Source organism: Cynara cardunculus (assembly GCF_001531365.2).
Source record: "Cynara cardunculus var. scolymus isolate 2C chromosome LG 5, CcrdV1, whole genome shotgun sequence".
Classification (NCBI taxonomy): domain Eukaryota; kingdom Viridiplantae; phylum Streptophyta; class Magnoliopsida; order Asterales; family Asteraceae; genus Cynara; species Cynara cardunculus.
This window is the reverse complement of record NC_037532.1, coordinates 10,436,967-10,444,768: the sequence shown is the minus strand read 5'-3', so window position 1 is coordinate 10,444,768 and position 7,802 is coordinate 10,436,967.

The window sequence follows — 7,802 nt, the reverse complement described above, 5'->3', positions numbered from 1 at the left end:
ACACACACACACAAACAACACATGACATGCATACATACGATATCAACACATAAAAATGAGAAAATAGGAAAAATAGAAAAATCCCTCGCTGATCCCTCGCAAATCAACGAGGGATCAGCGAGGGAAATGACAAAAATTCACATTCCCTCGCTGATCCCTCGCTGATTTGCGAGGGATCAGCGAGGGATTCTGATTTTTGTGATTTCCCTCGCTGATTTGCGAGGGATCAGCGAGGGATTTTGTAGAAGAAAGTTCCCTCGCAAATTAGCGAGGGATCAGCGAGGGAATGAGTTTTTTCGGAACTTCCCTCGCAGATCAGCGAGGGAAATAATCAGCGAGGAATCAGCGAGGGAATGTGTTTTTTGTCACTTCCCTCGCTGATCTGCGAGGGAAATATTCCCTCGCTGATAGTTGTCGCTGATACTTGGTTTTCTAGTAGTGAATACCACGTGCATCAACATATCGTAAAACCACCGCCATTTGTTCTTTCTTAAAAACATCACTAGACTCATCAACTAGAAATGAGAACACATCATCACCAACTTCTTTACGAATGGATTTGAGTATTTGATTCGCAAAACAAGCAGCAATATCTTTTTGAATACTTGGAGACACCATTTGATTATCCTTGGAGCTTTTTTTTTAATATAACTTTACCTACATTCTCATTGTAATCACCAATCAAGGCTAATGTTTCTAAGAACATGCCTTTACAAATAGACATTTCAGATTCATCGTGACCACAAAAGGGCAATGCATTCTTCAACAAGAATCTACAAGCCTTAATTGAAGTTTTAATCGTATTCGGTGCTCATTCTTCTCCTTCTCAGTTTGCTTATGAAAGGCAACGACAATAGATTGATCTTGGCTCATTAGATCCTCATTTTTCTTAAGTGCTCTATTGTGAAAAATATTAATGTCGCTGACATGAAGACCAAGTCTTTCCATTTTATTTCAACTATTAAACCCATCTGTTACAAAAGCATCACTCCCACATTGTCCTACGTAATGATCTCTAAACAAATAACAACATAAACAAAAAGCTCTATCCGTTTTTACATTATACTTCAATCAATTAGTGTATTGATCAAACCAAGCCGGACAAAAACGTCTTCCTTTACTCCCGACAATTTTTTTTGGAAATGCATGACCCTGTGGTTGACAAGGTTCTCTAAGCAAGTATTTTCTCCTTATTTCATCCATTTGATTAGGATGATATTCTGAAATCTTTTTCCTATCGGCTGGGTCCCAAGGAAGATCGTTCAAATCAATTTCGTATGGCGTCGAAGGAGCATAGCTCGATTCAGGTGATGATGCTTTATTTTTAAAAAATCTTTCCATTTTTTCTAGCAATAACAATAACAAGATAAAAATCATGGTTTATCTTTATCAGTAGTAAAATTTCCATTTGCCTACAAAATTGCATAATTAACCTAACATTTCCATTTGCCTACAAGGTTACAAAATTAACCTAACATTTTCATTTGCCTACAATCTTTGCAAAATTAATCTAACATTTTCATTTGTCTATAAAATTGCAAAATTAACCTAACATAAAGCATTTACCAAATCACCAATTGTGAAGCAAACAACAAAATCAAAGTCATTAAAAATTAAATATTGGAATTTGGAAATCAAAAATTTTACCCAAATTGGAGACTTGGAGTAGCCTGTAGCCGTACGCAGGAGAAAACAGTTTCTTTGCTAACAATTTCTTTGCTTCAATGTCCAGGAAGGAAGAAGCAAGCAGCCAAGCAGAAGACAGGAAGTGAAGAAGAAAGCAAGAAACAACAATTGTGAAGTCAAGAAGAAGGCAAGAAGTAGCGATGAGCGATGTGCCGTGGCGTGAACTTTGTGATTGTGAAATGTGAAGTCAGGAAATGGAAATGGGCCTTCATAATTATCTTGTTGGTGGCCCAATTAAATTAAGTTAAAAACTACAAACAAAAAAAATTATGGGCTTTCTGAACTTTATTTTGTTGGGGGCCCACGACCCCAACGAACACAATATGCATCCGCCCCTGTATATATATGTTGGATTTCGGTGAGAAGACAAGTTATGATGAGAAGCGTAAGAAGAGATCTCTACCTTGGATCAATCTTAATGGAATGTCAACACTAATGAGGTGCAACAAGATGCATCAGATCAATTCCCTTGTAAAGCGCAATTCATAGGTGGGCACGAGATTAAAAGCAATATGGTTTTGGATACCATTCGATATGGTTTTGGATACTACTCGATATGTTTTGGTACGTGTGACGTTAAGTTTTTTTTATTAAATTGAATTTCCTTTGGTTTTAACTTATTAACTATCATATAATGTTGTGATTTTCTTTTTTGTATTAAATTAATTTTCTTTTGATTTTAGATTTATCTGAAATTTATGAAATTCAAACATGTATGATATCTCATATATTTGATTTAAAATAGCTTACATAAACAGAAAAAAAATCCATCCATATTTCCTTAACGAGCATAAAGACGAGAACGGAAACGGAAGCAAAAACGAAGACGGAGATGAGGTCCCCGACCCCATTCCATTCCTATTCACGACTACCTTATCTCCTAATGACCGGTGGTGTCGTGGTATATGCCATTGTCCCTACTCCACTCGAAAGGTCACAAGTCATAGGGACTTTGCATACTCATTTATTTATTATATTTATTTAATGCAGTTTTATTTTATTTACTCTCTAAGTTTTTTCATATAAAAACATCATATACTTTCATTTAACTAATATTACTTAATAATTTAAAAATATATTTTTTCAAAGCTTTAAAATATTTAACGTTAAGTTTATTTATATTTTATAAGCGTATGGGACAGACCTAATAAAATAAAAAAATTACGTATTTGTTGTAGAAGCTAGAAAGATAAGACATGATCCTAAACAATCTGATTGGTAACAAATTTACTATAGACCTGAAAAATAGAAGAAGAATGTACTATTTCAAACCTTATGGACTAAGATAGTCTTTATATATCGACACTGAAAAACTATCACTCAATAATTCATATCAAAAGAGGTGAGTTGCAACATTTGATGATTATGACTTTTTATAGTCATCATTGCATTAAATGTTGCTATCGAACTTTAACATGTTTCTACGTTTGATTTATTGATCAATGCATGATTGTTACTCTTTTATTTCAGTCTTTTGATATTGATCTAGTCGTTTGCTAACATAGCTTATCATTTTGTATGCAGAGAAAACAGTAAAAAAAAGTATGATAATACTAAAATATTATTTTAGAACTTACTTTGTCTGATATGTCAAACATGTTCCCATACAATGACAAAAGTAGGTAGAGTAGTGAGTCAAACTTGCTAGTTAAGTTTGCATTTAAAAATCAGTTTGTCAAAAGTAGTATTTATCATACTACTTTTGACTTTATCTTGTATTGATTTTTAATTGGCTAGATGATAATCCAATCTATTTTGGTGACAATTTTGGCTTCACCTCAACTAGTCTTCAATCTTGTTGAAGACATTTTTCTTGTGGATTAATACATATAATAATAAGACTTTTACAAAAGGAATAAAAATCCTATCTCTAAATTTTTATCCAAATTATAAGTTATATTCTGGATTCCTACATACTTGATTTGTGAAGTATTAAATATGGATCTCGTAATTAATTTAGATCTTCTTGACACCTCAATATCCAAATCTGGATACAAATCTTGTTGAGCAAATCTAAATATCATATTTGAGTGTAATTCCATATGACAGAATTGCATGTCAGTTCAGATATGTAATTTATTTTGCTAATCCGAATAACACACTCGAATATTGATTTTGGATGTTTAATTCAGAAGGCGATCCGAATTGTTTTACAAGGCATTCAATATTAAGAATATTTTCAAATGTTAGATCAGATTTATTTATGTTATTAACAGATCAAATGATTAAAACCAACATATATTAAAACGTGTAACAATTTCCTTTAATTACCTCAATAAAATAATGCATTTTTTTAAATTGATTCTTTTAAAATATGTTATATAAAATAAATATTGAAATAAAACACAAATCTAAAAGTAAAACATTAACGTAATTATTTTAAATAAAAAAGCGTTAATCTATCTGATAAACTAATTGATAATATAATTGTTAACAACAACAATAACAATAATTAGGAATGTAATTGAAAAAAGTGTAAAAAACTCCTAAAATTTATCAAAACGTTATTTCAAGTAATGTTTTAATCAATTAGTATGACTGTCCAAATAAGATTCTATTTTAATAAAGTCAAAAAATAAACTAGTTTAGGAGATAATTTATAGGGAGTGCTAAAAAAAACCCAACCAACACGAAATAATTCAATCAAGTTGTAAAATTTTCAAATCGTATATATAGGGTGACGGCCATTTGAGTATAACTCAACCCGATAAACCATATATCATTTTATTTTTTGGATTCAATATGATTATTAAGTCTATATTATTATGTACATTAGACAATTATACCATCATGTACTCTATTTATATACATATGTTTTTAATTTTTCTTCCTCTATATATATAACTCATTTGTATATGTATGTTCAGTAAATATATATTCAAATTGAGAAAAGTAGTAAAATATGATATATTCAAAATTTAAGGAGTATGGATAAATAATACCAAATGATTGATGATGAAAATTAAATTATTAGTATAAAAAACAAAATATTTAATATTATGTAAATGTTTTAATGTATCAAAGTATCAACCTAACCAACTAACTCGGTTGAATTAAATTGAGATTCTTCAAACCATAAACATTAGTTAAGTTGTTTAAATATGGTCAACTCAATCAACACAATCAATTAAAAAATATACATACAATAATACCCTATAAAAAATTGATATTTGGTATTGGAAATTTGGAATTAAATAGGGATTGCAAGTTGTTGATACGTCCCCACATGCACTTTCTTGGAAAGAAGCGATGCTTAAGAATCTTTCCACTTTTGGAAAGTCGCACTTAAATTTAATCAAACACATTTTCATTTCCAACGACTTCTACTTCATACCATCCAAATACTTACCTATCACACTTATTATTTACGAGATAGATTACTTGAATTAGTCATTTCTTTTATATAAATTGATCTTTTTTTTTTTCATGATTTATCCAAATATCACTATTTCCACAAGTTTTATGTTCGTCAATTGCGGATACAGTTAAAAGACACAAAAATTTATCAGATTTGACCCAGATCTGCAATTGTATTGACCATGCACGCAATTGCGACGATTAGATTTACAATTTGACTTTTTTTTTTTTGTATTTCAGTTGTGTCCACAAGTGATGCATGTAAGACCTGCGGAGATAGTAACATTTTGATAAGTCAGGAAGAAGAATGATTAGAAGATCAATTTATATAAAAGAAATATCTATTTTGACCCATTTCACCCATTTCTTTATTTATTATCATATTTTATTTACATTTTTTACAAGTTATATTTTTTGATTATTTGTTATAGATATTTGATAATTATTAAGATGATTAATATCACATGTGAATATTTTTTTATTCTTTTTTCTTTTTTTAAAATTAGATATTTTTATATCTAAATATGAAATAAATATATTTATAATAAAATTTGGACCAAAGACAAATTCTTCTTTTGCCTCTTTCAAAGAGAATAATTCTGGTTTTGATTTATAAATTCTCTTACTAAAACACATTTTAGTTATTTAACTAATACTAGAAATGCATGCATACATGGATAAATAGATTCAAATGAGAACAATAACTAAATAAGAGAATAAAAAAACAGTCGAATCGTAAGTTATCTTACAGTAAAATCATGTGCAAAATCACATGTGATTCACGTGACTGTGACTGCAACCTAAGATCCCAGGACCATGTTGCCTAACGTTTGCAAACCCTTATGTTGACCATTAATGCAAAATCACATACGCTTTGACACATGATTTAGCCGTTTTCGTTTATGTTATTTGGTTACTATTTTACTTTAAGCCTCTCTATCTATCTATATTTCTCTCTCTCTCTCTCTCTCTCTCTCTATCTCTATATATATATATGTATATATATATATATATATGGAAAGGTTTAAAGGAGAACATCTTTATTTTACGAGAATATGAGAACACCCTTTTACTAAGACAATCACATGTGATACTATATTCCATCACATACGATACAACTGTGATACAAAATCAGAGACGTGGAGTCGCGGACGACTTTTGGTGCGATCTAGGTTGCGAGCCAAGTCTCCCTTACACCACTAAGTCCCCTCACGTGTATTATCACATGTGATAAAGTGTGTTCTTGATATGATACTATAATTTATCACATGTTATACTAAAATCATAGACACAAACGACCTTTAGCACGACCTAAGTCGCAGGAGATATCGTCCGCACACCACTAGTTCCTTCACGTGTATTATCACATGTGATAATTGTGTTATCACGTTATCGTAAAATGGAGGTGTTGTCATTTGAATATTCACCTATGATAATCGTGTGAGAAGGGAGGTTGTGGTGAGAAGTGTAAGAAGAGATCTAAACCCTTGATCACTTTTAATCTCATATCCACCCATGAATTGTGTGCTTTAGAAGGGAACTGATCCATTGCATTTCGATACACCTCATTAGTGTTGACATTCAATTAAGTTTGATCTAAGGATGAAGATCTCTTCTTACGCTTCTCACTATAATTTTCTTTCTCAACGAAACTCAACCCTACACATATATGTGTGTATGATGTTTTATAAGGAGTCAACTTGTTTTTTTTCCAACAAATTTGATTCATAAATTTTAAATAAATAAAAATTAAGAATAATTAAGGTACCTTAATTTATTTTCAATTTTGTGATCAAATTTTAAAAAAAATCATTATTAGAAAACATAGTTTCTAAAACTGATAATTACAAGTATTTTACGACCCAAAAATCATTTGATAAAACAAAATAAGTTTTATAAGAATTATCAAAATAATAAATGAAGTAAAATATATTACTATTTACTATAATAAATATTATTATTATAATAATAATAATAAAAAGAAATCACTATCATTTATGTTATTCCCGATGAACGTAATCCTATTTCAAAGCAAAAGTACAAGATTATATTTCAGAGGGGCTGTAACGTTACTTGACTCGTTGCCATGGCGTTTTATGTCAATATAATATTTCTTTTATTTTTTTAATTGATATTTATATAATGCTTACAAATATATATACTTTTTTAATTTCAAGTTTATAAATAATTCTAATTATTTAAAGTTTTTTTGATTCTATAAGTTCAATTAATAATCAACTCCTTAACGCATTCAGATATAAAGTAATCAGTTACCGCTACTAATGCAACAGAGTATTCTATCACTGTCTTTATCCAAAAAATGAAGTTATATAAAAGTTCATTGTTTTTTTATTTGAAAGTTGTAAAGATTTGATGTGTTTTCCATGTAAAACTTGTATATATTTTTCTTATGAAGGTTTGGTCTCTGCACTTACTGACCTGATTTTTTTTTACATTTTGATCCTTCGTAAATTGAGGATGTGTTACTTGCGGACCTAGTGATGTTTTTGAAAATTGGGGAGAGAAATGGCTAAGAGAAAAATCAAAAGCCTGAAAATGACCATCTCTATTAATTTCCCTTTTGTTAATTGCTAATGTCACGTTAGTACTTTTTGTTGTGACAATGAATAGTATAAGAAATTGAAGGGTATAAATTTTTAATAAGAAATTATTTTTTTAATGTTATTATCATGTTCTTTTTTATATTTTATGAAATGTGTTTATAAAAAAAACGTGAATAATTATTAAATGAGATTTTA